The sequence below is a fragment of the Oreochromis niloticus genome, linkage group LG7 (genome assembly GCF_001858045.2).
Source record: "Oreochromis niloticus isolate F11D_XX linkage group LG7, O_niloticus_UMD_NMBU, whole genome shotgun sequence".
NCBI lineage: Eukaryota > Metazoa > Chordata > Actinopteri > Cichliformes > Cichlidae > Oreochromis > Oreochromis niloticus.
The window spans coordinates 45,135,591-45,159,735 of NC_031972.2; the positions used below are offsets into that span (position 1 = coordinate 45,135,591).

General features: G+C 39.4%; 1 protein-coding gene across 4 annotated transcripts in view; it reads left to right on the top strand.

Annotated features, from left to right (window-relative positions):
- The window catches only part of peak1 (pseudopodium-enriched atypical kinase 1), a 106,688-nt gene that overhangs the window by 12,544 nt on the left and 69,999 nt on the right, over nucleotides 1–24,145 (top strand). For all 4 annotated transcript variants that reach the window (XM_025908551.1, XM_013272786.3, XM_005453105.4 and 1 more), the window contains one exon: nucleotides 4,471–4,569. The gene's annotated coding sequence lies outside the window, so the exon portion shown is untranslated. The remainder of the gene's footprint in view (nucleotides 1–4,470; nucleotides 4,570–24,145) is intronic.

A 24,145-nucleotide genomic window follows, 5' to 3' on the forward strand; every position in this document is an offset into this window, starting at 1 on the left:
GCTGGATTTTACTCAGCGCTCTGTTTGATTTGCTAATTTCCTACAATGAATCCCGATACCTTTCTTGTCAGCTCAAACAAACAGCTATGTTCAAAAATTGTATTTCTTTCTTTGAAGTTTTTATTCTGACTTAATATAAGCTGTACCTTTAAATAATTATGTCTGAACTTTATACTATTTTTAAACTTGCTCACCTTTTGGGGCCTAATGGGCTATTAGCTTGTAAGTCAAGTCTTTGAAAGGAAAAGAAAATATGTTCACACAGTTAACAAGATGCTCTATGCTGTTAAAGTGTTGGTGCATGAGACAAATTGTCTCCAGTGAATTTTGGGCAGAAAACCATATTTAGTGAGAAAGATGATCTTTGGAGAGCTCTTTGAAAAAAGATGGGATGAGATACTTAGTCTCATATATGTATCAGTGTGGCCGATATATCAACCGCAATTGGCTATTTGGTATCTGCATCCATAAATGAGAATCTAAAAAGAGGACATGGGAAAAAGTTGACAACAAAACAAGATTATTTTTAAACTGCGTTGTCATATTATGTTTTTATTGAGTCATAACTACACATAACAAAAGTCGTCTGAAACAGAGTATCAGTCAGGCTCTGATTAGCAACACCTTATAGTCTGAATTCAGCTTCACACGTGCATGCTCTTTACTAATAACTACATAACGGTAGCAATAATGTAAAAACATTGTGCTCATGCAGAAGGGAACGTTTCCCATGGAGTTTCAATTCGATACTGACTGATGCCTTTCAGCCATCCTAATGAGTTTACATCACTCCATGTTTTATCTGGCTTGCTGCAAGGGGAGACAGTCTTAATGGTTACCCTGTGTTTTTTCTTGTCAAAGCGCGTTTTCTCTTTTCTTTGTGCCAACTGAAGTTTCTAGAGCTTGGTGAGTCTCCCAATCTGTAATTAGTGCCAACCATAAACAACTGGAATCCTGCTGAGCACTGCCACGGGTGGCTGCCCTCACCACGGCAATCTGGAGTTTCCCTTTTGTCCTTGGATGTGTCAGATGTAGAGCCAGCTGCCCACCCTGGGAGTTGAACAGTGGGCCCACTGTATTTAGAGAAAGCCGGGGAGTTTAGAAGGAACATAGATCGAGAAAAATGTATAAATACTACGAAAGCAAGACATATGAAACATCTCGTGTGATAACAGGATTTTATTAAGCAGCATGGAAGACGTCAGGCTCCCTTTCTGTCCTCCTGCAGAATCGCATTTAAATATAGTGACCGATGCCATCTAAATACAATGCAAGGCCCTGACTCTTGGATCGGATCTGGTGCTTTTTCTGCCCTGGCTCTAAGATGCCCATTAATGACATCATGGTTAATGTACTACTTGGTAGCACTCCATTCCAGCCTATTGTTTAGCATTGCGTGGTTATTCTTTCGCACATATTACATCTACTCAGTCACTTGTCACAGTCTGCTTAGGTTACAAGATGCTTGAGTCATGACATAATCCATTTACCAGAGAGACGGAGTGGCTGGCTGATGCTGAATGAGGTTGCAGTGGAGTTTTTTTTTGTTTTGTTTTTGTTTTTTATTCCTGGTGAATGCATTTAGCACTATGGAGTGACTGGATTTGAGCTCCTTTTTGCTTAAATATTTCCTCTGAGGGTCATGGTGAAGTTGTTATCTTATGAACAGGGTCTTGGCCTGAAGACATGCTCCATGGACCATAGCAGTCAGCTGCCCCTCCTGTGACTTCCTCGCCTATTTACCCTGGACAAACACATGCAAGAAAGGGACAAACATCTGCACATCCCATGAAGACAACAGAACCTTATTTTGAATGTTAAACACCTACTTAAAACTGAAATCAAGGCTTTAACATGTCCTTTTGGTGTTTTATTTGTATGATATTTGAGTCCACCCCCGTTCCCCGGGGTAGGCATTTTGTGAGGGGTGACAATGCGCACAAGGTCCTTTGTTCAGCATAAAGTGAAGGGTAATTAATACCTGTTAAACACAGATAAAGAAGGTAGAGTTTTTATGTATAACAAACCTTGGGATGCATGAGTTTCTCACAGAAACATAGAGAGCAGAGGAGCCTCATAATGATAAAATCCTTTTAAATTTTTCAAGTTTCCCACCACAGTTTACACAATGAAAGTTCTCTCTTTTTTTTCTAACTGTGAGTACATTCTGTGAATTCTGTGACTGTCACCTTGCTGTTTAGGAATGAGCACTGGGGTTTCCTCTTATACTACAAAAAACCAAACCCCACTCACTTCAGCCTTGTTTATTCTTCTAGCGGTAAACCTAAGAGTGGGGACGAGCTGAACTTGGGAAAAATAGGCAAATTCATTGAAAATTAACAAGTCGACTTTTCCGAGATGTGACTTCATCATTACTTCCGTTGTTGCTGGGTGGGATCAAAATCTTCGCCGTGGTACTGAAAATGGTTTTTAGTATTTTCCTGTGTATCAGTATTGAGTTTGAAATTTTAGCATCATGACAACCCTCATAGCTTTACACCCCGTCTCTGTAAATCAAATACTTTTGCAGTGATCCTGTTCACAGGATTGTTGTAAGCTATCATGCATGTGTCTTTAAAACTTTGCATTTCCGTTCAGAGACCATAATGTCATGTGTGATATGGGGGGTAGTAATACGCTAAGCCCTTGATTCAGGTTCTGTTGAGTTTGGCATGTTTCGTTCCCATAGAGATTTCCTAGCTTTCTTTTGATCAAAGCGGCTGCTGAACATGCGAGTTGTCATGTCGGAACCTGTTAAAAATCCTACTCTCGACACAGCAGGTCGATTCAGCCTTTCGGTTTTGATCTCAGAGTAACGATTTCCCAAACGTTATGCATGAAAGATGTCCGTAGTGGAATCAGCCGCGAGTAATTCATCAATGTTTGCGGAGCCATTACAATATAGGCACAGCACAAGCAGTGGGTGCAGTAGTGCTATTGGGATGCAATAAAACACTTTGCAGTGGCAGTAGCCTAGTGTGCTCAGCTCTGCATCTTGCCTCATTACCATTGCTTAACTGCCATAAAGAGTTGTGCAGCTCCTTGTGTCTGTCTGCCTTGTAGAAACACTGTAGTGCCCTGCCGATTAGAGCCAGAGGAAAGAAGTGGTTGAGCGTAAACCCGGGGAGAACTGACCTTTTTAAATTCATATGTGGAGCACTTTACCCTGACTTCTTATGCAACTTGTCACACTTATTGAGACTTGTGGCATCTCAGACTCAGTTTCTCCTTCATTGTCCCTCTCATACCTCTTACAGTTGAGAAATACTGTAAAGAGTAATAACTATTTAAAGAAAAGTGGCTTAATTCCTAGTATAAATGTTCACCAAATACTTGTGGGTACTCCCCCAAATATTGACACATTCCCAATACTCACACCTGCATGTGCTCTCACTGCATGTGCTCTCACAGGCCGACCCCGCTCACCTCCCCCACCCTCTACCAATATTAGTGTTGGATTATACATTAAGGGCCTAGTCATGTTTAGCAAGTTGACCCTCTTAAAACAAAACAAAACAAACAAAAAAAAGCTTTCAGTGTAAACACTCTAACAGTTTAGAGCCACTAGCAGAAGTCTGCCCTAACAATTCCTTATATAGCTTGGTTTCTTGCCTGAGCAGACTACATTATAAGTGGGCGAATCCAGAATGCCGTGCCTACAGGGATGAATTTAGGGCAGGGGAGTGGTTCATGTCTAATTTCTGTTGAGTCATGGCTTTTAAAGAGAAATCAGGACGTGATGTGTTGTGGAGAATGGGTTTGGATTGGCTTAGTCTGTTGGCATAATTGATGCGAGCTGAGGTTTGTGACTGGTTGATATGAATGCGTATGGAGATTATGACACACCAAGAGGGAGCGGTGTTTTGCCAGCCTCATTCCAAGCTTGGTGCTTTGTGGACAGGCACTGACCACAAAGCACAAAGAAGATATTTTATTACCATGTCTAATTGCTCCTACTGTTACTGTTATTAATTATTATTTGCCCTTGTTGAGTAAAGCACGTCTTTATTTCTTGTCTTAGACTGTGTGTTGGTGCTTTTAGTGAAAAAGCAGGATAGCAGCGAGAGTCCTGCCTCCTCTTAAGAGATTGCAGACTTTTTAGGTTGGTTTTATCTAAGATGATGGAGCAGCTCGCGCTCCGCATTCCTTCCCCCAGCATTATTAACCATGCTGTCGCTCAGCGCCGTACCGTTCTCTTGAAGAGAAAAAATTGTCTGTGAACTCTTGATTTCCAAACTTTTCAAACTGCACAATTGTCGTTTCTTTCTAGTGGAACTCAGACTTTATCAAAATAAAGTTTTTGTTGTCAACTTGTTTTTTTTTCCCCTCAGTTTTTTGTCATTTTGAAACAGAAATCCATTTCACGAGCCTATATACAGGATCTGACTTGTCAAAGGAGCTTACTGGGCTGCGTGATGATGACATTAAGCTGACACCTGTCTTCTTTTCTCTTGCTTTTCTTTTGTGCAGGAAAATTGGTTCCAGACGACCTTTGGCTTTTTCTGAAACACCACTGCTTTTGTCAGCGTCAGAACACTTCAGCCCACGCGGAGCCACATAGCCGGGCAGGTAAGCTAAGTCTTCAGGTTTTTTTATTTACTGTCATCTGCTGGACTCCATTATTGATTATATTGGAACTGTGTTTTCAGTTTGTTTTAGTCTTTTTTCTTGGACACTCTGTACTCTTCTACTGAAGTGTCCATTTTGGGGGGTTGGAAAATATTGCTGACCCTGGCAAGTAAATACCATTTATACATGCATTATGTTGGGCTATATAAATAAATTGTAGCAGACCAATGTAGCAAGAGTAGAGCTTAAATATCACCAAGTCTGGTAAGAATTCCTTATTGACTTAGAATTATCATCTCCAGCCCACCTGGAGAGAGTTGTATTGATGTAATAATCTTTCTGATAGCTCTGACTCAACACTGTATCTAGAGCAGGGGGGTCAAACATAAGGCCTCAGGGCCAGAATGGACCTGAAACGGACACCAATTCAGCCCACTGGATGGCTTTGGGAAAATAAATACAAAAGCTTCCTGTTTTACAATTGAAGGACAGTCTGGGCAATAGCATGCCAGGACTTTTCTCTGTAGTCGTGCTAACAGATTTCTTTCATTTACTACAACAGCATTTCTTTATCATGTTCAAAAACTGAGACATAATGTTGAAACTGTAACTCTTTTGCTTATATTAGGATATCTCACGGATTAAATATGTAGTTAAACTTCCTTATGCTGACAGAAAGGGGAGTTTCACTGGTCCGACCCACTTAAGATCAAAGTAGACTGTGTGTAGCCCACAATATCAAATGGGTTTGACATCCCTGATCTCGAGCAAACGTGGTTCATTATAAGTGGGGTTAGACGTGCTCAAACAGGTACGCCATATTGTGTGCTTCAGTTTTTGCGCTCAGTGCCTGGGCTGACGTTTAATAGTGTCTTTGTGTGTGGCCCCACCATAAAACTTCTCTTTTGTGGCCAGTATTCTCATGCTGACACAGAAGTGCCACAGAAACACAAATAAGACAAATTTTTCAAACTGTGTAACATTCTGACCCTGGTAACTCGGCTCCTGTGAGTATGGGTGTGCTTATGTGTAGCTTAGTGTAAGTCTATCCACAACACAGCTGTATTTGAGTGAAACACGCCCATCCCAAGTCTTACTGAGAGGCCCGGCATGCATCACACAGTGATCGTACACATGACCAAGGGAAGAGGTCAAGAACATGTCCAGGCATATTTCTTTTTTTTCCCACCGATTCCCAGGGCTACACTGAAAATCAATGTTATTTTGAGTGAGATGGTGAGGAAGTTTTCAAGTTCAAGAAGTTTTGGAAAATCTTTATTAGTAGTTGACCTATGTGTTAAAGATCGTCTCCCTTGGAGTTTAATTCAAGCTGTGTCCAAGTTATTCAATTGATATACAGCCATTCCTTTCAGCATTGGCTCATTTTCCTTTTTCTGGGAAGTGATTTCATCCTTCCTGACTTCATGACTTCATGAGTGTTGGTATTTCAAAATTGTAGCTTCACATCATCAACAAAGCACTGGCAGCTATTTTTGGACATTGTGTTTTTGTTCTTTGGTACCTATTGCCGTCTCTACTTTGACAACTTGGACTATTGTTGTGTTGTCATAATAAGGCTCTTACTTGTTATTTCTGTTTTGGATTTCCACATTAGCCGTATATATTTTTCCATGTCCCTTTTTCTCAGCTTTGTGACACATTTGATACAAATTGTCTGGTGTGTCTTACAAACATAAATTCTTCTGTTAACTGCAACAGCAGTTCAGTTTTCTCTTTGCACCATTATTTTTGAAACAGAGTATTTCATTGTTTAATGGTGGCAGATTTTAGAAAATCAGGGTACTTTTTGTTCAGCTGTTATAGTAAATGAATATAAAATGTCCTGCCATAGTGCCAGGTCTTAATGGATGCCTTAGCAAAATTCTACATTTTTTTTTTTTTTTTTTTTTTTGCAGAAGATTAGTGTGCATTTTGAAATGTCTTGACAGTCCTTTGTCTCTGTCTAGGCTAGTCATGACTCACAGCTCTGTGTTCACAGGATCTCATCAGCAGATCCCAAATCATCTAGTCTTGCAGAGGATCAGAGAATCTTTAGGGAGGGGAAAGTTGAGAGGCTTGGATTTTACATAATTATCTTCTAAGCGCTGATTCGCTGATAATGTGGCCATTAACCTGAATGAAGTATCTGAATGAGGCACACACACTTGACTTCCTGTGGGGAACTTCATTAGTAGTTTTTGAGGAAAATGGGAAGTTTTGTACCATAATGATTACCCATGAATATATAGCAACAGATAAGTCTGCTGGATATTACAACTTTATAGTAGAGATAGGAATTATGCATTTATGCATGTCTGAGTCGCCACTTGGTCATTTTGCTGGGAAAATTAGATGCAGTGATTTATTGAAACGTGCAAACATGCATGGAAATACAGTATATAATTAGATGTATCTCTCAGGTCTGTGTCAGGTCTGCATCTGCTGTAAATGGCTTTTTAGGCCTCTCACTTCTTTTGTCCATATTTTCAAGGACACACTCCACACAATTCAACATTATTGACTAATAGCTCAACAAGGATCACCTTGTCGGTGCTATTTCTGTCAAACAATTTTATCTTTTATATTTTTAATGCATTCAACTAAAGAAACTAAAGATGAGGGGTAAATGTGTTTTTGCAACAGGCTGCTAGTAATAAGGTGCCTAAAGAGACAATTGGTTCTTTACTCAGTTGTCTCTCATTTGTAGACACAACACTGGTTCATCTCTTGAGTTAAATGCCTTTTTTATGCTTGAACAATTCATAGGACAGTGTTAAGTAATACAACAAATAAAAAAAACGTTCCTTTGAAAATAGCCAGGTACAAGGTATACTCTTGTAGTTGAATTATAGTTTTTATTTTTCATTCAGAACTTCAACATTTAGTGAAAAATCAACTACAACACCCTCAATCTGACTTTGAGTCCATCCTGCTGGTTTACTTGCCTCAATTTCTCATCTCCAAGAGCTTTGTGTGTGGCACGAGTACAATTAAAAAAAGCTATATAGCTATAATATTCCTTATGAAGTTTTGTTAGTTCCCCAAAGAGTGAAAGCTTTTCCTAGTGTAGCTATGGCAGAGGAGTTAACTGGGAATTGCACGCTAACGTGATTTTCTGGGGTTCTACAGATTCATTATTCTCTGAGCATTAGCAGAGCTGCTGGAGATTATGTTTATTTCCAATTAATAAAGTGTGCTCAGTAGTAGGAACTGGGCATGAAAAATCTAAAAATGTTCAACTTTTTAAAGTTTAAAAGTTTAAAGAAATGAAAACAAGTATACATAAGTATAAAGTATGGTCTCAGAAGATGTGAACACAGGTGAATTATAATACAGATTTTGTAATGGCATCTTGATACAAACCCTCCATAGATGTAGTCTTTGAAATTCTTTAGTTTTCCCGCAACAAGACCAACTATCAAGAGGTTAGGTATTTTGTTTTTATGCCTATTCTGGCAGCAGTTAAAAATTAGTTAATTAAAAAGACATTAAAGCTTTAAGAACCAAATTGTAAACCCAAATCAAGCAAATATAAAAAAAATAAGACAGCTACAAATTCAAAGAAGTTAGATCCCGTTTTTAGTTGGAAAGTCAATTAACTATGTGAGATTAATCTTAGCTCTATCTGTTGCATAACGCTTATCTGTATGAAGTGAAATTGCATATAGTATCTCCATCTGAAGACATGACTGGTATCAGTGCTGACCTGAAAAAAAAGATTTGGGTTCATCCTAATACTTTTGAATGTTCTATTATCCTGTAGTGAACACAGGCCAAGTGTAGTTTTGAGTCCCCGAGGAGTTTCTGAGCACTCTGAAAGTAAATCTACATTGGCTTGGAGTACTCATGTATAGATCCAATGGCTGAGTTGTGGATGCTCTCAAGTTGCTCGCCTTATTGATTGTTGCATTTCCGCACTGAGGTTTCTTGATAAATGGATTAGAATGTATTCTGCACTTTTTTACTCTGGACTTACCACTCAACAATATTCACTAAAAGTGCCCTTCCACCATCTTTCAAAGTAAACAATGTCAAGTTTTCCCATTAGGTCTTCCTTGATAAGGTTTAAATCCATTAAGCCACCAAAATGATCTAACTTCCAGGAAATGTATTGAGGAAGCGGAGGCGAAAAAGCTAAAGCTATTCTGTCCTTTAAGTCCACCATGTCACTGGAGTCGAGGTCAGCAGAGATCAATAAATTAATAGGCCTCTAGAACATTTATTCCCATCGCACTCCTCCCTGCCTCTCTTTCAGTCTCTCTCTCTACCTCACTAAGTAGACCTTGGAAGAAGGCAGCTGTTGGAGTTCCCATCAGTGCACAAAAGGGAGCACGAATGAATTTCGCAAAGGGATTCACAGATGTCTGAAACATTAATATTAAATGATCTATGGGTCAGCTTTCTACTCCATTTCTTTATCTATTATTAAGTGAGTATGAAAGTCTTTGAGGGCCAATATTAAGAACGTAAAGTAAACTTGAAAATGCAGATGTAATTTACCGCACAGCAGTTTATCTCCATTTGTTTGCACATTTGAGTAAGAAATAAGTCGCATACTCAAAAGTTAACAACTGTTTCACATTTATATTAAAACACAGCATAACAGTATTGTCCATTGTCCAATTTAATTGTCGAGTTTACGTCATCATAGTTCTTGGGACCTTGAAATTGTCAACCAGAGTTAAAATCATACAGTAATAAAGCACACAAAAAATAGTGATCTCTCAGCTAATAAATGAGTCCATTAATTTGCATTCCAAGTAAACTTGCCACATGTTGTGAAAATTTTCTTCCTCACCTTGAAATGACGTCAGATTGGCTTTTGAACCTTTAAGTCCCAGTGACACGGATTCATTTAGATGGACTGGGCTGGTCAAAGAGGAGTGGGTGGTAGGTTCCCATAAATTCCACCAAGCTGTTACTCCAAGCTGCCTGCTATAGTTATCCCAGGCCTGTTCCAGCTTAGTTATGGCAGGAATGTGCCATTGCATGAGAACAGGTCATCATTCCTCACGGGCTGCCACGGCTCTCCCCAGTTCTTAGTCAAGGTTGCCAAGATCTTAAACAGATTTTTCCCACGCACAGAATCACATTCCCTTTCATCAATGCAAAACTTAAATAATTCTTATCTAGTAATCTTAACTTTGCCCTGTCCAGATACTGGTGCTTATTAATATCCTCAAAGTTCTACTTGCAAATTCAGTCCAATTTCTGAACCAATCTCTACATCAGTTTAGAAGAAGTGGCCAGTTTGGCCAGAAGTGAAGACTTGTATCTCATTGCTTCAGTGCTTGTTTTGGGTTCTTAGTCTGCTCCCCACTTTTCTTTTCTGCAGAAAGTGTTACTTGATCTCTTAACCATTTCACAATCAAACATGTTTTTTCTTAAATATTCTGTAATAGAATAGTTTAGTACACACAAGTCAAAAATGAACATATTGGGTGCTAAGTCTTGACGAATATGAAACAAACTGAACAGCATGATTCACTCAGAATTTCAAATCTGGATCATGTGCAGACACAATGAAACTATTAATCACGTTTTTTAGATATCATAAATGAACTTGTTTCATTTCTGTGAGCCATACTGTTATTAGTTTACCCTTAACAAGTCACATTTTTCCCCAGATACATTGATTTGTCCAGATCGTAACCAGTAAATAGGTTGTTGTCAAATTTTTGGCTGCCATGTAAAATCAAAGAGTAGGTGGAATCAAAGCAGTTTAAAGACTGACGCGTCACCTTTTATGCGTCTTTTTAATGGAAAGAGTAAGTTATGCTAATGCATAAGTAGGCAGTAGGATATGCCCACAAAGATAATGTAATTTTGGCTACTCTGTGTTTCTGTTTGTATTACATGCTAATTTTGGCATCTGAAAGTAAACCAAAAAAAGTGATTAATAAATCCAGCAGTAAGCAAGCTGATCCACCTAAGTACTGGCAATATGAGTTTTTTGGTAATATAAGGAATGTGTCATTAGCTTACATGGCATATAATTAATGGTATTTAAATATAGTGAATCTTATTTTTGGTCTGCCAATATTCACCATTTATCCCAGGCTAAATTTGTCATTGCTGATCAACATTCACATTCATTAACAGTCATGTTTTCATTTTATGTTGGCACTGGAAAGTAAACTCAGCTTATAAACTGTTGCCTTGCTGCACTATCACCATCAGCTGAAGTAGCGGGAACTGGACAGTGTTCATTCTGTTATTCCATCTGTGCCACACAGTATGACCACCTCATTGCATGGCTCCAACATTTCTGCTAGAAACTCTGAAAAGCCAAAGTACAGGGTCAGCTAGAAAACCTCAGCTCTACACGTGACTTGTTTTTATACTCACAGTTAAGGGAATTCAATTGCCAACTCTCCAGTTGACAGCTTATTTCTCTAATTATTACAACAAGCTGTGTGGTTAGATTTATTGATCATGTTTACAGGGTCGGATAAAATATACTCGCAAAGTAACATTCAAATTAGCCTTATTAGAATTAACATTGAAAACTCATCTGCCATGAAAATTGCGTTATAAACTAAGGAAGCCCCGGACTATTGAATACATATCTAGTTACCGCACATGTTGTTATGGCATCTATATTTCAGATTTATTATCCTCTAATCTACCCAAAGACTTTTAACTTGATCTGCTTGAAGGCCTTTAGTCTGGCCACCTATTGTTTCACTGTTTAGTCAAGCTTGTCTCGCATGGCTTTTTACGTAGGCTGAGGTTTCAGCTGTTCGTCCTCTTTCTCTGCCTATGTGGTTTACGTTTTAAAGATGGATGGGGAAACTGTACTCTGGACTGACAAGTTCATACCAAACGTAAAGTAGAAAAAGATAAAATAATCATCACTCTTCTCAAAATCCCTTCCTATCAAATACCAGCATCGAGTCTTACTGCTTACAAACTAAAACATACCTTTGAGTGTACCTGAGCAGCATTTCACTGTATTACTATATGGTATATCATTTTTTCAGAATTAATCAAAAAACACAGAACTACCCTACTTGAAATTTGTAGAGATTTTAACACATTCAGACTTTCAACATGAGGGCATTTTGACATTTTGTAAAGGCCTGCTTAACCTTGTTTTCAACACTTTAGATGTGTTCTTGCTGTGCAAGCCTGCTCAAGTGTTAAATCTGTTGGATTCAAGCTAACATCTCTTTTTTACTCCTGGGCCTTTGAGACTCACACATTTTATTTGCCTTTGGCAAAGTTTAGAAAGACTGCCAATAAAAGCAAACTTTGAAGCATGTAGTGCAGAACAACTTTAAAAGTTTTGCCTTTTGAATTTTTCAGCATGCACTTTTCAAATTATTTCCCCCAGCTATTATTCAAAGGCATGTTAACAGAATCTTAATTTTACCATAGGACTGATGTGCACATGTAAACCTATACATGATTGATATTTACTCAGTACTGGGATTGATGTTCAAGGCTAGATAAGGAAATGGCTGCAGCACTGCCTTTAAGGGTGTTCTATCATCCTGTCAGGTCTGAAGAGATTTAGCAGCTATTAGTAACACAGTATTTCTCTAAGTAGGACCTAAACGCATGTTATGGCACACAAAGTTTGACAACCAAGAGTTATGCAATCAAGTTAAATTGCTAAAAGCATATAATCTTGTTTTCCGGGAACATTGTTCTGAGATGCTAGCGGCTTTGCTAAATTGGTCTATGAGACGTAAACCTGGCAAACGAGAGCTTGCATGGATTTTCAGAAAAAGGAAGAGGCAGGCTCGCTCACACTTTATAGTCTCAAAAGAAATGACTATAAAGACTAAAATACTGGTTCATATCAGCGACTGTAACTTCTGACCGTTATTGTCATGGGCAGTGCTGAGAGTGAAGAAACAGGACTTTTTCTATATTTGCTTGTGTTGCTGTAGTTGCCCTACAGGCAGCCAGATCCTAGTGATCCCATCCTCTGTCGCATGTTTTTTCAGCTGTGATTACATGACAGCTCTGTGAAAATTGAAAGTGAGGGGTGAATGCCTTTCTCTGTACATGACTTTTTCCATATGTCCTGACTTCAGAATCAACCTCACATACCTTCTACATAGTCTACAAAAGCTGGTCTTAAGCTTATATAAACATTAGAGACACATTTATGTTAAAGTGCAGCTTTTCTCTGTAAATGTGTTTCATGGGTAATTCCACATACAAAAAATTGGGATTTGGCGGCAATGTCCATATAAGCCAGTGTATTCAAGATGGCTAGACAACATGGCAGCTTCCACAGACCAGCACCAGCTCCTTAGTACTTTTAATCGTTTCATTCTTTTATTTATGAGAATGCTTCAGTTTATTGGGAGGCAATTTTTCTCTCTTCATACTAAAAAAAAACAGCTGACAGTACCTTTAAGAGTGTATGGGTTGAAATGTAAATTTTGCCTCAGTATAATTTTTTTCTGTCACACTGTTCACTGTATAATTTAATCACTACTTATATTGTTTGTCAATAAAAGTAGCAGACTGTTGCAGAGATTCAATAGGCATTTAGTCACTGTAGTTTCATTTAGATTGAAATTTCAGCTCAGGAGTAATGCAGTCATTGAGGAGCGGTTCTGAATATTAATTGGATGTACTGCAATGCATTAGTAATTCAATAAGCTAGAGGCAGTGTTTAAAGGAAGCTAATGGAATACGTAGAGTGATTAACTTGGGTGGAAGAACTGATAAAAGAATATCACATCAGGTAAATTCTGTTCATCAATCATAGTTTAATACAGCCATTTAGATTAAGCAATTATGACATGGCCAGTTATTTGTATAATAAAGAGGGACAGTTGTGAAAAATGAGTGTTGCTGATGTCGCTGACAAAGACAGGGACCAGATGGGTAATGTAGTCATCAAGATGTTAGCAGTCAAGCTGTGTCACTGGGAAACAATGAAAGATGATTGAGACAGGAGGATTAGCCAAATTGATTTTTTTTTTTTTTGACGAGTCTACATATTTTGCTTCTGTACCATTTTTTTGTTTTGTTGTTTTGTTCTAAGACGCCTGTTTTATCCATATAACATAATCATCTCTCAATAATGTGGTTCAATAGTGTGTTGGTCCACCTTTTTGCGGCCAAAACAGCCATAACACGTTGTGGCATGCTAGGCACTAGATGCTAGACTTCTGAAGGTGCGCTGTGGTATCTGGCACCAAGAGTTTAGCAATAGATCCTTTAAGTTGTGAGGTGGGGCCTCCATGAATGAGACTTGCTTGTCCAGCACATCCCACAGATGCTCGATTGGATTGAGATCTGGGGAATTTGGGGGCCAAGTCAACACCTCAAAGTTCTTGTTGTGGTTCTCAAACCACTAATGAATAGTTTTTGCTGTGTGGCAGGGTCCATTGTCCACAGCCATCAGAGAATACAGTTTCCCATGGTCTGCAAGATTCTTTGGTAGGTGTTATGTGTAACATCCACATGGATGGCAGAACCCGAGGTTTCCCAGCAGAACATTCCCCAAAGCATCTCACTATCTGGTGCCAGGTGCCATCCATGTGATGTAAAAGAAAAGGAGATTCATCAGACCAAGCCATCTTCTTCTGTTGTTCCATGGTTTAGCACTAATACTCACCTCCCATCGTTGGTGGTTTCAGCAGTACACTGGGGTCAACATGGGAACCCCGACTGGTCTGCGGCCCCACACACAACAAACTGTGATGCTCTGTGAATTCTGACACCTTTCTGTCAGAACCAGCATGAACTTTTTCATCAATTTGAGTTACAGGTCGTTTTTTTGGATCGGACCACATGGGGCAGCCTTCACTCCCAAAATGCGTCTGTTTTTCTTGCCTGCCCATGACCCTATCCCTGGTTCAACACTGTTCCTTCCTTAGAGCACTTTTGATAGATACTGACCACTGCAGACTAGGAACACCTCACAAGAGCTGCAGCTTTGAGATGCTCTGACCCAGTCAACTAGCCATCACAGTTTGACTCTTTTTAAACTTGAACAAATCCTTCATATGTCCATTTTTCCTCCTTCTAACACATCAACTATGAGAACAAAATGTTTATTTGCTCCCTGATGTATCAGTGTTATTCACTTCACCTGTCATGATGTTATCCCTGATCGGTGAGAAAAAAATATAAACGTCTTGATATCAAATACATACAGTGTGTTTTATATTTTGGCTGAGATGCAGCTTAGGCATGAAGTCAGTTTAAATGATGGAAAATATAGGCCTGTCTCTTTAAGATCAATAACTGCAAACTTCTTTGATCTCCAGCTGAAGAGGGAAAGCAACATCGTTGTCAATGATAATAATAATAATAATAATGATTGCCATCAAAATAATATTGACTGAGGGTCGACCTCCACCATTAATGCTTCCAGTCGAAAAATCTTTATTAAAGAGATTTACACAAAGCAGTTAGTTTGAAGTTCATTGATTCTCTCTGCAAAGTTAACTGTCAGTGTTAAGATTTGTAACTGCAGGCCACGCTGGCAATTTAGGTTAATAGCCAAAGGCAAACTAAAGTATTTAAATGAATATGAAACTTTAGTCAGAGTGAAAAAAGCTGCTGCATTGATCACAAATTCTCGTTGATCGTGAAAGAAGGTTCCACGTCTGCTGTGAAAGAGGTAAATTCCTCTGTTGCACCTCATAAATGCAAATATTATGATTGTTTCCTTCGCGTGTCACAAGGTAATAACTTTCCCTCCATGGATTGATAGTCTGTCCCTTTTCTTTAGAGATGGTGTGTGTTACCTCTTGCCAGAAGGCCCACAGAGCCAAATCTGTCTTCTCATGCCAAATGGCCAAAGTGAAATTAGATTTTAGAGCTTGGCAGGGATACGGGGGAGAAACTATTTTAGAAGAGAAAAGTGGGACAGGGTTAAAAAAATTGACCAGAAATATAATATCTCATTCAGTATCCCATCAAGGTGAAAAAAATAACTATAACTTTGATATAAATATAAATAACTTTGAGTGAAGTAAGATGTAGTCTAGAGTAAGCGTTGCAAAAAAGTGAAAGTGATTTCAGACCTGTGACCAGTCTATAGAGCAGAACAGGAATGATTACAGTTTTATTCATGGAGAGCGCTTTCATGAAGGAAAATGAGGCTTAAAGAAAAGTAGCTTACACAGATGATACTGTCATAGATTGTGTCTATGATATAGATTAATGCAAGTCCGATTTTGATGGTGATATTACATCTAGTAAGCAGAACAATAAATAAGCATGACTGTGACAAGCTTTCCTCCCCTATTTATCAACTTTTTCTTCACCCTGTCCTAGTTTAATAGAAATCCCCCCTACTCCCACTCCGTTTACCCACCTGCTACTGTTTGGATAGCCCAGGTTGAACTTGTCAAGAACACCATACCGTAAGGATCAGTATTTTGAGGGTTTAACAAGGAAGACTAAATGGAAAACTAACATCAAAAATAGCGGCGGGCTTATATTTGAGAGATATCGTGGTGCATGGGGCATGCCTAATTTCCTCATTAATTCAGTTCAAGGATCATTAGTCGCAGTTCTGTGCTAAATGTAGAAGCAGCAGCTCACTCGCCAGCTTTGTTTTCTTCACGCAGATACGCAGTTGACTTAGTATCTGTGGCTTGTAGCGCTTTGCTGTATTTTCTCACATTTTTGTCAAGAGTAAAGTGCCAATGCGGCATCTACAAGTGTGACTCACCTATTAAAGAGTCAATTTCAAACGATTATGGTCACACGACAGCTCTTAAGCTCATCATGACTTTTAAATGGGTAAAAATTTACCACAGTCCACGGCGGCGTTGTTATGAATCCCCCCACCAAAAACCTGTCAGGTTGCAATGTGATCTGGCTTTTAAAGCCTTCATCGCCTGATCCGTGGTTCTGGCTGTGGCGTCCTGTTGCTGCATGTTTCTTACAAGCTCAGCTGTTGATGGAATGCAAGGCTGGTAGAGTTGAAATATTTTCTCTGCAGACTGGCATTCATGTGTGAGCAGCATCAGAGCGCATCACTCCAGGCTCAGAATGAGCATATACAGGGGCTTTTGCAGTGTTCTCACAAAGGTAGTGGTATAAGTTGTTTGCAACTTATCCAACTTTAGACTTATAAGTTGGATAATATAATGATCTGAGGCAGTATTTTTTAAAGTGCTTATCCTTTGTATACTAATGTAATACTAAAAATGAATGAGAAGACAGCGTTCTTAGCTAGCCTGTCTACCGTCTTGACGTAAACACATGTAATGCGATTTTCTTTTACTCTGTTTGCCTACAGCACGGCTCAAATTCATGATCCTGCTCTTGCTGATCAGCAGCATAACTACTACTTACTCGTTATTTGGTACCTTGTGAGTGTTACGAATTACACTTCAAAGAGCTAATTTGGGCCTGACATCCTAAAAATAGAAGTGAGCAGCACAGGGCTATAAAAACACAGCAGGGCTTGCCTTTGCTCACTCTTATAATGACTTCATTTCTATGCATTGGAAGCAGCACTGATGGATTTTGATATCTTGCTGCTTCTTGTGAGGGCTCAGTCATCACATTTCTAGCGCTCATCATAAGGGTGAAGTATTCTGCTTGAAGGCAGCCATGTGACTTTTTAATGAGCATTCAGAAAGTGACATAATGACGCGCCTTCTCAGTGCTTTTCACCTCAGCTGTCGTCCTTCTCCCTTTTATGGAATAAATATCCATTCCTGTTTAAATGTCACAGGCAGACCGAGTTTTTATGGCATGAGGAATTCAGAGTGATAGCAGAGATTATGCATTACTATTTATTAAACTCACACTGCAAACTTGGCACTTTTCAGCAAGATTAGTTTGAGTTTGTTTGTGGTTTGGAACATTTGCATCTCCACAATTAACTCTCTGTTTTTAGCAGACCCGCTAATCTTAACCATTTATTTTTGTGATTCATTATTTGACTATTGTGGAACTGGTGATTCTAAATTGCCCATAGGTGTGAATGTGAGTGCAAATGGTTGTCTGAGTCTCTGTGTTAGCCCTGCGTCAGATTGGCAACCTGTCCAGGCTGCATCCTGCCCAATGGTAGCTGAGATAGGCTCAAGCACCCCCCCACGACCCTGATAAGCATAAGCGGAAGAGAATGGATGGGTGGATGAATATTTGACTATTGTGAAAGTGTTGTCTCAACCCCACATTTCCAGACACTCAGAGGAGGAAGTCTGGCCAAATGATGACATGTGGGAAGTCTGGCTTACCTTTCTCCAGTTATGAAACTTAAATGTCCCGATTCATTTTTGATCAAACAAAAACTGATACTGTGATGTTTGTCAATATGTGTCAGTTTCTTAAGAGTAATAAATAATAGTTGTTAGTGGTAACTTTCCTGAATAGGAATATTTCTCTCACTGTAATTTGAAGTCGTTTTTAGAAGAACTTTGGACAGAACATGGCATTTTCCAGAGGCTACAGGTGCGTTGTGGTGTCTTTGCCTTTTCTAGCCACCTAAAAGTGAACCACCATTACACTGCATGGTGGAATTAAAGTGGATTTTTTTTCTCCTACTGGGAAAATATGCACTCCAGCACTTTTTGAGCATTTATGGTCAATTGTGCAGGTGTGCCGGGTACAATTGGCTAAACCATCACAAAATTTGCATTGAGTAGTTTATTGATGCAGATTTCATTTCATTTTCTTTTTGCCATGTGTTACTTTAATATGGATCCTACAACCAGTTTTATAATAGAGGCCGAAGATCTGCACATCTAGGACAATATTTCTTTTATGGTGCATATAACAGTTACACTTTCAGTACATCTGTTCAACTGCTTGTTAACTCAAGTAAAAAATTAGCCAAACACATGATTGCATTTCATTGTATTTAGGCATGGTCAAGATGACGTGCTGAAGTTTAAACCGAGCATCAGAATGGGCAAGAAAAGTGATTTAGGGGACATTTTTAGGTTAGGGTTTTTTTGTTTTCTTTTTTTTCATTGTTGGTTCCAGACGGGCTGGTCTAAGTATTTCAGAAACTGCTGATCTTCTGGGATTTTCCCACAGAACCATCTCTAGGGTTCACAGAGAATGGTCAGAAACAAAAAAAAAAAAATATCCAGGATGTGGTGGAACGGGAGATTCGCCTGATGGACGTGCAGCCAGGAAATCTGCAACAACTGTGTGATGCTATCGTGTCAAATGGACCAAAATCTCTGAGGATTGCTTCCAGCATGTTGTTGAGTCTGTGCCACAAAGAATTAAGACACTTCTGAAATAGCTCAGAAGTAGCAAGGTGTAACTAACAAAGCCTTGCAGTGAAACTATGGAGGTTCACTGCCACCCATCCTCAAGTTCAAGAGGGAAGACTGTGTGTAATTAGAAATTTGAAGAAGACACATGGTGCAATACAGGCTAAATAATATGAAACAAGGCTCTTGTTCTTAAATGTCTGCACCATACTGTGCTATGTTTTACTATTCCCTCCTTGTTTCTTCATTCCCCCGTTTGCCATTTCTTTGTATTTCTCTAATCTTTATGTCGATTAGCTTTCTGCCCTATGTCTGTCTGCCTTTTTTGCGTCTCTTGCTCCGTGTGTGCGTTTGTCTATCTTAGTGGGCCCTTCAGAAGTTCTTATCACGTATTTGGTCTAACACAGGTCCTCAGAGACCTGCTGCAATCAGCTAGAGCAGGAAGCCAACATGAGCCCGCTCTGCAGAGAGCATTATTCTGCACTTAACAATCATGACCTATTCTTCCCCTTTCCTGTTATCCCTCCCTCCCTCTTCCTCTCGTTCACCTCTCCCGACTGTTGTTGCTTTGAGTGTTAGTATCAGTGTGAAATGTGCCCTTGTTGTGGAAGTTGAGAAGAAGGATGCATTTCCAGTGACTGATTTCTCTGAAAAGTAACGGCATGTAGAAAAACAAAGTGTTTTACTAATGCACAGAAATGAGAAATTCTGTGGGAGGGAGAAGATCTAAACAAATCAGGAGGGTTTGACTTCAGATAATGACAGCTCGTTTACACGTTTCTGTTCTGAAGTTTTTTGTGAATAACAATACTCTGTGCATGTGCATCTTTAGCATGGGCTTGTCAGCAAGTACAGACAACAAAGCATGTGCTGATTTTTTTGTGACAGCATGTTTCTGATGGCTTTTTGTAACACTGAATAATGTCACATGACTATGATGATAACATGGGTTTCAAAGCCTCTGTTATTGTCACAACAATAGACCTACCATCCTTGTATGATGTAGGTCCCTCTCTGTCTCTCTTTGTCCATTATCTTGTACCAAGTCATTAGCAGCAGATGCTACAAGTCCTGAAGTTTGCAAGGTGGATTCTGCATGGATCTGACTTGTTATTGAAACCTATCCCGCAGATGTTAATTATCAGGGGAATTTTAAGGTGAAGTCAACACTTTGCACTCTTTGTCATGCTCCTCCAGCCCTTCCTGAACGGTTTTTATGGTGTGACAGAGTGTATTATCTTGCTAAAAGAGGTCACTGCTGCAATCAGGTAATGCTGGTGCCATAAAAGGGGTGTACTGTATGTGATCTCCAAAAATGTAAGCTCCTGCATGGTAAAGTAAAATCCACATGAATGCCATGAACTAAGGTAAAAATATTGTTAAGCGCGTCACCAACTTGCCTTTTTCCCCACAGTGAGTAACGATGTGATCTTTTCTCAGCCTAAGCTATGCAAATGTTTCCCACCTTCAACATAGTGCTTTTTCAGATCAGGCCACTTGCTTCCATTTTCCTGGGTGTCTGCTTCTCTGTCACTTGTTCAGTTTGTGTTTTCATGAGTCAGTCTTGATGGGTAGACGTGTATCTAGTACCTGACTATAATTGTCTTTGTCCAGGATGATTAGCTTTCTCACAGCCAGTCCAGATATCACAATTACTGATGAGAGATACACTGAAAAAAAAGGTTGTAGTCACTGATCAGAGTGTCTTTGATGGGAAGATATTACTTCTGTCTATAAGATAGAAGGCTGTGGAAGTTTAGTGAACGTTGTCACCTGTAGAAGAAATTCGACTGTACATGTAAATACTTTATGCAAAATATTTATTGTTATTTATTTTATGTAACTGAATTGCATTGGACTGAACCAATTCTGCACTTTTTAAATAGATATTGAATCAGATTGGGAGATCAGTGCTAATATCCATTTCTAATGCTATTCTGTTTCTAGCAGTTGAGCTGACTCTTTGATTGAGAGTCGGCTCTAACACACTCCTTTCCACACAGAATGTATGAGATCTTGAATAGCAAACAGACTTCACCTCGCAGATTTTGAAAATGTTTTATCCTGCACTATTTTGGAAAGTGAATTATAACGAAACGTGGAGATAAAAATATACTAAATAAAAAAAAAAAAACTTCACTCAAGACTTACTTTTGGGTGTTTTGCAGAATGTGACATGATAGACTGTTTCCAGGTTTATTGGATTGGATTTGGCAGATTCGGTATTATATTCCATGAGAGAGGAGGGTATAGATGTTTTCTAACCAGATAATTGATCAGATTCCAGTAAACAATGGTAATATGACAGGAATATGAGCGAGAGGAAACGAGCTTCACAAAATGCTTAATATTGAATTTACCAAAAAGTTGATTCTGTTCATCTGGATGTAGCGTTTTCAGTGGGAGAAATTTTTCATTACTCATCCAAGAGACTTCAGAGATGGTCTTTCTGTCTTCATGTAAATGGCCTCCTTGACTCCGTGCTCAAACCAGTGTTCCTCCCTGTCCAGGATGTGTACATCCTCATCATTGAAAGAGTGTCCGCTGGCCTGTAGGTGTGAATAGACTGCAGAGTGCTGTCCTGACGAGTTAGCTCTTCTGTGTTGTGCCATCCGATTAGCCAAGGTTGTTTGGTTTCCCCAATGTATAAATCACACCACTCCTCGTTGAACTAAACAGCCTATAGAGGCCATCTCTGAATTGCAGTGAGGGCCTAAGGGTAAATCTTTCACCATCTTATAATGCGGTTATTGTAGCCATTCCCCATCTCTCTGTTAATGCTACTCATGGCCAATGATCAATGGTTGTTGATCAATGGTGTGACAGTTAGCATATTTAATGATCAAGAAACTGACCTCACAGCATGTTGTTCGTCAGTGGTGCTATTTTCAGTCATTGTGCCAAGGTACTGTTCATAAGGCAGGGGAAGCCTACAGTCAGCTGAGACTGAAGAAGTCACTTGGATGAGTGGCGAAACGTTTCTCCCACTGAAAACACTACGTCCAGATGAACAGAATCAGCTTTTTGGGATTTCTTTACCTGGATGATTGAGCATGCATTAAGACTATATTGAATTTATATTTTTGAAACAATCTCTCCTCTAGCTTAATCTTTTCAAAGTTACTCTGTACCCTTTGGATTCCTACTCGTTTTCTCATAGGCTCTCATTGTTTCCTTGTAAGATAATGGGTTTTTAAGCTGTTTCCCATTTATGCATACTTAAACTCTGACTTTATGGTCACAGATTGGTATTGCACCATTTAATCACTCTTAGAGCTTTATGTTCTGTACTCAGGTTAGGCTATCAAATATCCCCCAGTCTTGAATATTTTATGACATGATGCCTTCCTCTTGCTCAGGGAAATGTGTCATCTGAGCTAATCTGTAGTTGTTGCCTTCTAACACTGTCCTTCCCCCTTAAAGCACGAGGGATTCAGTGGGTTTTGTCGCCAATGGCCATGTAAAATATTCATTTCAATTAATTTTCAGTGCTCTTACTACTTTTCAGTACTACTGTACAATGGGTTGTGTGGAGTTTTATTACCTCAAAAATGATGTACTAGTGGCATATATGAAATGTAATGCAATATAATAATTTTCTCAGTTCAGAAAAAATTCCACTTCCCTAAGATTGTCAGATAATTTTATATGAGACATGGTGTGGTAATTCATATTATGAGAATCAAAGAACAAGTAGGAATTGATTTTCTTTAGAAAAATTTAAACCATTTCTGACTTTAACAAGTGTTAATGCAATCTTTCAGGGTTGCATATAGTGGCAAAAACAATTCAGTACTTTGCTACTATTGCTTTTTTCACCCAGCTCCCCAAGCTCAACCTCTCTGATGCAGAAGCCCTTTCATATGCTTTGATCCTGTTAATAATTATTTGCCATGGAGCTGAAGAAGAAAAGCAGAATGGAAAAGCAAAGAATGTTGCAAACTGATAGGCACATACGGGGGTTTGGGGAGGGGGTGGGTAAGGCTGGGAATGTTTTCAGGGATCGGAGTTTCAGCCCTGCATTTTCCTTTCACAGACATTTTCAGCGATTATGAAAAAGCAGAGAACGGCTCAAAGACGTCATGTGACGTGATCCTATGCCAAAGGGTGACATTCCTGCCACAGATAAACAGCTGTGGAATTTGAAACCTATTTTTCCTGTTTTCACATACAGTGTAGAAAAAAAGAATACTGTTGCTGATGCTTAAATACGCCCTCCGTACCATACATATTCTCCTATTTCTCATGTTGTTTTTGGATGAATTCTTAGTGGCCTTGCTTTGTCTCATCCATGCCGTCCATCATTGTTGGAAGATGTTGGCCTCCTGGGTTGGTTCCCTATCTTGAGTGGCTCTGGATGGGCTCAGAACAGAACTGGAATGAAGATCCCTACTGGCCTACTGGCAGCAGTGAGAAAGGAAAGCACAGGGGGTGAGAGCAAGCCAAGAAGCTCAACTGTTTCTTCGTCCTTCTCGCTCTACTGGCATTGGAACATTTTTCCATTCCTCCATAGATACTGCAATTCATACTAGATTGTTGATCTTCATTTGTATCTTATAACATCACTTCAGCGTGTAGTTCCTGTGGCATATCATGCTCAGTGCAAGGATGCAGTACAATTAATGTGATACTTTAAATAATAATAAAAAGATGGTTAAAATGCTATAAACTACAAGACTGCTGGGCTTTTTTCTAGTCTATAGTACTGCGAGAAAGTAGTGCTATTTCTGTCCTGATATTATAAAATCCCCCCCCTACAGAAATTGGAGGGATTATAGAGTCTGTTAGCCACAGGGAGAAAACATCTCCTGTAGTGTTAGGGTGATGAGTCTTTTTCCTAGTGTTCATTGTGTCTTACCAGGGAGCCATGAATAGGATGAGAGGAATTGTGCTTGATGCTGAGAAGTCTCTTGAGTATGCTCCCCTCAGACACATCCACCAGAGTCTCTAGTTAAGCTCCAAGAAAAGAACCAGCCTTCCTGATGCGTTAAAGTCTGTTGGCATCAAATACTTACGCCCCCCTGTCTGAGCACACAGCTGCATGAAAGACCACACTCGTCTCCACGGAGTAATACATCATATGCAACATGATCCTGCTGGGGTTGAAGGTTCTAGCCTTCTCAGTAGAGGAAGTCGACTCTGGCCCCCCTTTTTTTATTTTTTTAGTATTCCTCAAACCTTTACTGGGGCCATGATTGAAAAAAACTAAAGGTCTTCATGTTTTTACTGAGACAGAGTCATTTTATACTGGAATTCTTTGGTGAAATACACCACAGTAAGACAAAGAGCTGAACCTGTTATTTCACAGAGTGGGCACCCCCACAGATTCCCCTTGCTGCCACTGTTGATTGACGAGACTGTAATGCAGTGGGACACACTAATCTATAACAGCATCTCACACTCCATTGGAT